Below are 9,395 nucleotides of genomic sequence, written 5' to 3'. Positions count from 1 at the left end.
CTCCTGAAAAAAAAAAAAAAAAGAGATCTTTTAGCTCGAGAAGGGATTTATTTCTAATCTCATGGCCTGTGAACTTTTGTAACTTAACATTTAATTTATTATTTGGGACCAATTCCCCTTTTTGGGAAACAACTCCCCATTTGGGGAAAATATTCCCTTGTTTGGGGAAATTTCCCCCTTTTTTGGGAAAATTCCCCTGTTTGGGGGAAAAACTCCCTCTTTCTGGGTAACAACAACATACTTTTAGGAACAATTCCCCCTTTTTGGGGAAATTTTTTCCCCAAAAAGGGGGAGTTTTTCTCCAAAATTGAGATTTTTTCTCCAAAGGGGGGAGTTTTTCCCACAAAGGGAGCAATTGTTGCCAAAAAACGGGGAATTATTACCAAAAGGGGGGAGTTGTTCCCCAAAAACGGGGGAATTTTCCCCAAAAAGGTGGCATTGTTACCTAAATAAGGGGAGTCATTCCCAAAAAGTGGGAGTTGTTTACAAAAAGTGGGAAGTTTTGCCAAGAGAGGTGGAATTGTCCCCAAAAGGGGATGTCTTTGAGGTCTTGTGTGGGGTCTCCTGTGAGACAGGAGGGGTCTGGACCCCTCGTTTTTGGGGTCTCCACCAGCACTGGGGTGGGCCTGAGGGCTTGGCTGCTGGTTTGGCTCTGGGGTAACCGGGACAGGGTCCGGATCGGCCCCCTGAGGGGTTCAGGGGCTGCTCTGCTCCCTCTGCGCCTGCCCTAGAGCACCTCGACTCCCCCCAGCAGCCCCTAGCTTTTCTGGGACCACCCCCCCCCCGGTGCTGTTTTGTGTGGGGTGGGGGCGAGAAATGGGGGCTGGAGGCGCTCAGCTCTGCTCTTAGCTCTGCTCTTCCCCTTGTTATACATGAGGTCTCAACTCAATCTGAACTTTGTAATATTTATAAAACAAATATTTCTAAAAGGTATAAAAGCTATAAAAGGTATAAAAGGCAAGTAAACAGCGCTGGGTGTGCGGGGAGTCTACGCTCCACCAGCACGCACACACGAACATCAAACATTCTAAATATACAGAACATTGCTTTACATACTAAACCCAAGTATGCCTATACATACGTACAATCAGGAAAGGTAACAAACAATCCTCCAAGTTCCACGACTCAACTGTCTCCATTTTCCACTCCTTTTCCTGATTACTAACAAGTCTCCGTTTTCCATTCCTTTTGAACAATATGTCTTGCTTTATGTTGTCAAGCAACTCGGTCCTCAGGCCCTATGGATCCCGTTCTTCCCAAATCGAAGACAAGCATATCCAGCTCCTTCTCAAGGCCATAGGGCCTGGGCCAAAAGGCACATCCAGGTCACCATGGGCGTAACAGCAAAAGCCTTCGATGGCTGTAGCAGCAGAGGGGCCGATGGCGTGGCAGAAGGAGCAGTAAAGGAGCCCGCAGCTCCCTCACAGTCTGGCAAACCACACGTTTCTGACTGTGGTCCCACAGGGCTCTTTAAGGCCTCAGAGACTGCTCGCCAGGTGCCGAGCAATCCCACTGCAACCTTGTCGTTTCTAGTTGCAGAGTCCCACACCTTGACCTCAGTTTGGTCCCATGTTTCAGGATCATAAACTGTCCGATTGTTAATAAGGAGAATAAGCTGTGAGGTGACCAGGACAGTCTTTGTTCCTAAGGACGTATGATTCCCCATAATGCGCAGCTGCTTAGCAGCGAGGGGCAGTTGTGTGCTGGCTCCGCTTCTCTCAGCTCGAGCTTCTCTCCAGCTCTGGCGCGCCTGTTTCCAGTACGAGCTTCTCTGAGCAGTTTGCTGAGTTTGGCCGAACCTATCTTCATGAGGCAATCAAAATGCCTGTTCCCGTCCTGGTCTCCATTCTGCCAGCCTGTTCCTCTTCACTTCTTTTTCCTGCTTCTTTATTGATGTAACTTCATCGTGTTGCCTTTTTTTCTTCTTCTTTCTTGAGGGCAGGCTCCCCTCTTATCCCCTTCTCTCCACAGCAGTTCTTTTCAAAACAACTTTTCATTGCTCAAACAACTTTGAATGTAACAACAACAGCAAACACCCAGGAGCTTCCATGCCTTACTGGCTGGAGAACAAGAAACCCGAGCCTGCATGGAGTCTCCTGAATCACCCTTCTTGGTTCCCTCTAAACTCTTTTACATTCCTGATGGCCTCCTCGTTAAGGGTCTAATTTTATCTCAACCACAGGGCTTTCCAAGCCCCATGGCCACACTCCCAAATCTCCCCCTTCTTTATTAATATCAACCATTTTCTCCACACGAATTACCACTCCATATATCACAATCCCTCATCTTCTTTTGAGTATCATTAATCCGTGTCTTGTTTTCAGATTTGGCCAAGGCCAATTGAACCAGAAGAGAATGCTTTCACAATATTCTCTGCAAGATTTATAAACAAGTTTTTAGCAATTATTGGACTCCCATATCTAGAATATTTCACCCAACTCATTGTTCCACACAATGTATACTAATCATCCCCAGCAGCATCACATACATCAAATTTGATTGATCAAAGTAGATAACCAATCCTCTAGGTATAGAGGATTATATATACTTGCAGTGCCGCCTCTTCTGCAAGTGGGGGCTGCACGCCAGTGAGGGGGGCACAGGGTCATAACGGGTGACAACATCGACATCCACTACGCCACCAAGGGCCTGCAAGGTGCGTCCCCAGAGTGTCCCCAAGGTGCCCCCAAGGTGTCTGCAAAGTGTCCCCAAATAGCCGCCAAGGTGTCCCCAAAGTGTCCCCAACCTGTCCCCTCCCTTTTGTCGCCCCCCCCAGGCTGACCCAAGCTGCACCTCGAGGTGTGGCACCAGGGCTCCCTGGGGCATAGCGAGCTGATGGGCTTCAGCTCCTGCCAGATCCCCAGCACCCCGGGGTGCCACGCGCTGACCTGCGTCACCTGGCGGCCCCAGGGGACCTGGCGGGAGCGCCTGAGCCAATTTTGGCTGGGGGGGGGGGGGCCCCCAACCGCTTACCCCCGACCCCGGTTACGGCGACCGCATTCGGCTGCGCACCGGGGCCGCCGGCACCGTGCGCCTGGAGCTCGGCGTCATCCTGGGCCACTTCGAGCGCTACGGGGTGCAGTGCTGAGCCCCCCCCCCGCGGGGGGGACACAGGGGAGCACCGAGCACCCCCAAGACCGACGCCCCTCCCCCCAACTCCACCAGCCCCGGTACTTGGGGGTCTCGGGACTGGTGCAGGATGGAGACGCGGGGAAGGGGCCCGGGGAAAAGGGTCTTTTTGGGACAGGGGGGGGTACTGCTGGGGGGGGGTCCTGGTTGGGAAGGGGGTTCTGGGGGGGCAATTGGGGGTGGGGGTTAATGAGGGGGGCTGGAGGGGGTAATTAGTGGGGATGGGGGAAATTGGAGGACTGGTTGGGGTAATTATTGGGGTGGGGGCGATTGGGGGTGCTGGTGGGGTAATTATTTGGGATGGGGGGCAATTTGGGGGGTCTGTAGGGGGCAATTGGGGGACTGGGGGGGTAATAATTGGTGATGGGGCAATTGGGGGGGCAATGGGGGGAGAAGGGAGTAAGGGGATGTAAAAGGGGGGGCGGGGGTGCAGTGGGGGGGGCGTGGGGCAATAGGGGGGGTCAGACAGGGCAATTGGGGGGGTCAGACGGGGCAATTGGGGGAACAAGAGGGTGGGGGGGGCTGCGATGGGCTTGGGATGTGCAGTGCAAGGGGGTGGGGAGCTCCTTGGAGGGGGTGCAGAAACCCCTGGGGGGGGACATGGACCCCCCCTCTGGGGTGGGGTGACACCGTGTGTGTGTGTCCCCATGTCCCCCCCCCCCCGTGTCCCCGCAGGGCATGGCGGAGCTGCACGTCATCAGGCAGCTGGTGGGGGCCAGCGGCTTCCCCCAGCGCAGCCTCTTTTGCAAGTGGGGGCTGCACGCCGGTGAGGGGGGGGCACAGGGTGACAACAGGTGACAACATCGACGTCCACTACGTCACCAAGGGCCTGCAAGGTGCGTCCCCAGAGTGTCCCCATATTGTCCCCAGGGTGTCCCCAAATAGCTCCCAAGGTGTGTCCCCAAATAGCCCCCAAGGTGTCCCCAATGTGCCTCCAGATTGTCCCCAAATTATCCCCAGAGTGTCCCCAAAGTGTCACAAAATAGCCCCCAAGGAGGGGGCTCCCCTCTGGAGCTCTCCTCAGGCCCTCCCCCCGGTGCCCCCACGTCCCTCGGGAGCCCCCTGAGCACCCCCAGACCCTTCTGAGCACCCCCAGAGCCCTCCTTAGGGCTCTCCCCTGCACTCCCGCATCCCTTGGGAGCTCTTTGACCACCCCTGAAGCCCTCTGAGCACCCCCAGACCCCTCTGAGCATTCCCAGAGTCCCCAAAGCCCTCCTCAGGGCTCCCCCCATTACACCCCCTGCCCCTCAGGAGCCCCCTGAGCACCCCCAGAGCCCTCCTCAGGACTCCCCCCTGCACCCCCACATCCCTCGGGAGCCCTTTGACCACCCCCGGAGCTCTCTGAGCACCCCCAGAGCCCCCTGAACACCCCCGAAGACCCTCTCAGGGTTCCCCCCATTACCCCCCCACCCCTCAGGATCCCCCTGAGCACCCCCAAACCCCTCCGAGCATCCCCAGAGCCCCCTAAGCCCCCCCGTAGCCCTCCTCAGGGCTCCCCCTGTTACCTTCCTGTCCCCTCAGGATCCCCCTGAGCATCCCCAAACCCCTCTGAGCACCCCCGGAGCCCTCTGAGCACCTCAGGAGCCCCATAAACCCCTATAGCCCCCCCTCAGGGCTCCCCCCGTTTCCCCCCTGTTCCTCAGGATCCCCCTGAGCACCCCCAGACCCCTCAGAGCACTCCCGGACCCCACCCCCTCGGCCCCCCCCACGCCCCTCGGAGCCTGGCCCCGACCCCATCTCCCTCCCGAGGCCCCCCCCCCCCCCAGGCGGCCCCCACCTGGCAGCCACAACTTGGGGCGCAGCAGCACCTCCAGCGTCGCCCTCTCGGGGCTCTCCTTTGAGCCCCGCACCTCCGCGGGGCCGTACAGCCCGGCCAGCACCGAGGTGTCACCTGCGCGAAGGGGGACACAGAGGGGACGGCACTGCCACCGGGCCCCGAAAAACCCCGGGGACAGAACAATAATGGATGATGCTCAGAGGGCCTTACGGGGCGAGTGAGCTCTCCAGAAACACCTTTTACCCTGATCTCCTGGGAGACAGCAGACTTCTCCATGGGTTGGGTCAGGCCGGCATATGCGGCCCTCTGTTCTGCTCAGAAGGGAGTCACTTATGACAGTAACCCTTCTCTTCTTCTTGATGGAGGTGGTCGTGATACTGGGGAAGGCTGACTTGCCCTAGAAAACCCCTCCAACCTGGATGGACCTTCATGCACATCATCGTTTGTGTGTCCATTACTTCCAGAGTCTGTTGTTTCAGGGCACCTGAAAGGAAGGTGAGGTAGGCAAGGAGGGGTCCGCCTGCTGCCCCGAGCAGATCTAAACTTCCATCCCTTCGTCACTGAGATGCACTCCTTCTGCCTGATGGCCAGAGGGTAGGGGATCCTCCATTTCCTCTGCTGTGTCTGCCTGACGCATCTGTCCCAGGGCTGGCACAGTACAGTTCAACCTTCTCCGACTCCCTGGTGCTCCTCAGCCTGCCCACCTCCTCCCGAAGCTCTGCCAGGAGGCTGAGCAGTTCTTCTACCTGGGCGCACCTACCACAGGTGGACTCACAGGATGGGATGTCAGGAAGAATTTCTTCATGCAAAGGGTCAACCGGCTGCCCAGGGCACTGCTGGAGTCCCAGGCCTGGAGCTATTAAAGAAATGCGTGGACTTGGCGCTAAGGGCCGTGGTTTTGTGGTGGGCCTGGTGGTGTTAGCTGACGCTTGGACTTGAGCTGAAGGCCCTTTTCCAAGCGCAAGGGTTCTGTGACTCTTTCACTGATTGAGTAGGCACCATGCAGTCACCGGGCCCAGGGAAAAGACGTCCATGGTGGCCTCCAAGTTAGCTCAGCGTCATGGCACCGAGTCACTGTGAAGGAGCTGCTGGAATAACGAGACAACAACCTAGTTCTATTAAATATATATATTGCTCTTTTGAGGACTGCTGCGGGGCTAGCGGCAACACGGCAGTGGAAATCTCCGTCCTGACGTTGCGGTATGCCTTGACGTCAGCATCACGGTGGTTTCAACTGCCCCGGAACGGACCATGGGTTCCGGGTCTTTCTCTGAAGGCCGGAGGACTGCAAAAGAAAGAAGAGCAGAGATGAAAACCCACTCGTTGCAGAGATCCCCAGGCATCCCCTGCAGACCATGCCAGCCCCACTCGACTCTTCCCCAGGCCAGGAGGAGCAAGAGGGACAAAGGAATCCGTTGAAAGCTGCTGCTCAGCAATGTCCCAAATGCAGCCACCAGTCCTTCCCCACCTGCGCACCACAGGTCAAGTGGGGCACCTTCACAAGCTGGTTCCCTCACCACCTGCCTCCATCCCTTGGGAGGATTCACACACTCCAGGAATCTCCTGGACTCTTTCCTCTCGCTATTGTGCTTCCCCATGAGAGCAAGGGCTAGCAATCGTGACCCTGCTCCTAGCTGCTTGTAGGCTGTCTCATCTCCCTCTTCGTCCTGGTTGCGTGCTCTACAACAGGCTCCCACCTTCTGTCAGCCTTACTGTCACCCTTTCCCCTGACTCTTCCTCAGGGACACTCAACCCTTTCAGCGGCACTGCCCAGCTCCAGGCTGGGAGGCCATTCCCTGACACCACAGGCTACCCCGTCTCCTCTCCCTCGTTCCTATGGCTGCATTGCTCCTCCGCCCCGAAGCATTTCCCTGGAGCAGGGCAAGGCACGGGGGCCTCTGCCGCTGTCCCCCCAGCCCTAGCACACCCCCCACTGCCCTCACTCACCTCTGAGGATTTCATTCAGCTTCTCCTCGCTCTGGTCCTCGCAGTAGCGCGCAGCAAGACCTAGACACAGAGACCCCATCAGAGCCCCGCTCCCCAGCACGCTCCCAGCAGCGCAGCCCCTGGCCTGGCCAGCCAGGCTGTGCCCCCTCCTGCACCCTGGAGCAAGGGCCCAGTCGGGGGGCTCTGGGGGCAACAGGGCAGTGCCTGGGGCTGCCAAAGACTGCCCCAAGAGGGACCCAGGGGCTGGGCTCACCAATGAATCTGACGGCCTCAAGTCGCAAGTCGGTCTGAGTGGCCTGCAGGTAGGGCTGGCTCTGCTGCAGGTATTCTTCTACTCTGCCTCTGTCCTGCTGCAGCTGGAGAGAGAGAGAACGCAGGGTCACGGGGCTTGCACACCCTCTCCAGGGTCTCCTCCAGCATCCTGGGGGCAGGGAGGGCAGAGGGGCCTGCAGAAGAGCCCCCTGGGGCTCTGTGCTGGCAGGAAGGGAGCGAGGATGCGGCTGCAGGCAGCGGGCTCTGGCCGGGCACGTTTGCCCAGCTGGGGCAAACCAAGTTGGGTCCTTACCAAGCACTCCCCGATCCTCCACGTCTGTTCTGTCTGGGCCAAGCGCTTCAGCTCCTTGCATCGCAGAAACTCTGCAGTCACGGCGAGAGCTTCCCCAGAGGCCTGCGGAGCAGCAGAGGTTGGGAGGTAGCAGCACAGCCTTGGGAAGGAGACCCTCTGTCCCCTCCTCTTGGCAGGGCTGCGAGCCTTTCCCAGCGCGTTATGGGAGGCTGTGGTGGGGGGCAGTGTGCACTGGGTTCAGTGGCCAAGGCAAGGCCACGGGACAGCCACCATCGGAGGCAGCTCATGCTGCCGGCCAGAGATCCCCCAGAGCAACCCTGTGGCATCAGCACACCCTTGCCCACATAACTGCTCAGCTCTGAGATCTGTACCTTTGCTACGCTCTCACTCTGGTCTCTCATGTGAAAGTAGAGTGGGAGAAGGCTCCTGTGAACTGTCCTCTTCATTTCCTTCTTCCTTTGCCGCAGCACAGCCTCCACCACGGTTTGGAAGAGGCAGATGGAGTGCTCCCGCATGTGGCTGGACTCCTGGCAGGGAGGAGGACAGGAGGAATTTCAGCATTAGCATGGCCGATGTGAAGGGAGCTCCCAGCACTGTGAGATGCTTCAGCGCTGGATCCTTCCCAGAGGAGCTGCTCAGGGGCAGCTGCAAGGCCTGGTGCCCGTGAAGGGCAACGCAATCGGTTGCCATCGCAGGCTGCCCGCCAGCCACCCCACTTTCGCCACCAGCCGCACCAGCCATGCCCAAGCAGAGCTCCCCAGCGCCTGGGCTGACGAGGAGACTGGGAAGGCCCTGCCTGAGTGCTGCCCACAGGGCCGGGCTGAAGGGCAGCCCTCGTTACAGGGGGCCCAGCTGAGGGCTCGGGCTCCCGCAGCACACTTACGTGGTCAAAGAATGGCAGGAGCTTCTCAGCCAGCTGCAGAGCCGGGCCACTGGCCTTCCTCCTCTCCACATGAGCCATCACGTTTTTCAGCACAAGCAGGGCCTTCAGCACCACGTGTGTGTTGGTGTCCTGCAGGGCCTCCAGGATGTCTGGCAGCAAGACCTGAATTTCCCTTGCCTGTAGGAAAGACACCATTTCCCTTCCGTGAGGCAGTGAGAGACCACCCTGGGCAAAGGGCTCTGGTTCCTGAGCACCAGCCTCCTGCCTTGCTTCCTGGCAGCGGGGAGGGACGGGAGGGCAGAAGAGCAAAGCCCCAGGCTGCCAACATGGCTTTGCTTGACGATGGCCCGCTCACCTTCTCAGGGCTCTCTGACACGGTGCAGAGCCCTTTCAGAACCAAAAAGCGCATCATTGGTCTTGGGTGCCTCAGGTAGCTCTGGAGGTGCACTGGGTTAACAAAGTCCTCCTCAGAAATGTGATTCTGGGCCAGCATCTGCAAGAAAGAGCAGTGAGAGCCTGGCAGGGCCTGCAGGGCTCCCTGCAGCTTCTTCTTCTCCCACCTTTGGGCAGGGATGGGGCAGCGCCAGCTGGCACCAAAGAGGCACCAGGCGCGGGGAGCTACGGGGGCTTGCCGGCCCCAGGGACCATGTGTCCGTACGTCCTGCGGGAGCTGGCAGTTTGGGGGTAGATGGGCACAGGGCTGTGCCTGTGTGCCTGAAGGGGCACACGTAGCCCTGCTGGGAGCAAGGTTTCATCTGGGAACTCACAGCCAAGCGACGGATGCAGGTGTCTTTGGTGACTTCGGTGCACCAGTTGCGCAGCGGCAAGTCTTGCATCATGATGTTTAAAACCCTCTCCAAGGTCTGCGGCATGGCCAGGATCACCTCCCACATGGCCAGGTCAGTGCTGCAAGCCCAGAATACTCTGTCAGTGAGGCTGCCTCAGCCGCAGGGCCACAAACTGGGCCAGCCCCGGAGGACCCAGGCTGTACTGCAGCCCCTGTGACTTGGGGAGCACTGAGGGCCCAGCCTGGGCAGGCAGGAGGGGGCTGAGCTGGTGTTCCCTGGGGGCAGGGGGACTCTGGGCTGCCTTGG

This window comes from Anas platyrhynchos, chromosome 33 (genome assembly GCF_047663525.1).
Source record: "Anas platyrhynchos isolate ZD024472 breed Pekin duck chromosome 33, IASCAAS_PekinDuck_T2T, whole genome shotgun sequence".
NCBI lineage: Eukaryota > Metazoa > Chordata > Aves > Anseriformes > Anatidae > Anas > Anas platyrhynchos.
The sequence above is the reverse complement of the archived record's forward strand: the minus strand, read 5'-3'. Positions refer to the sequence as shown.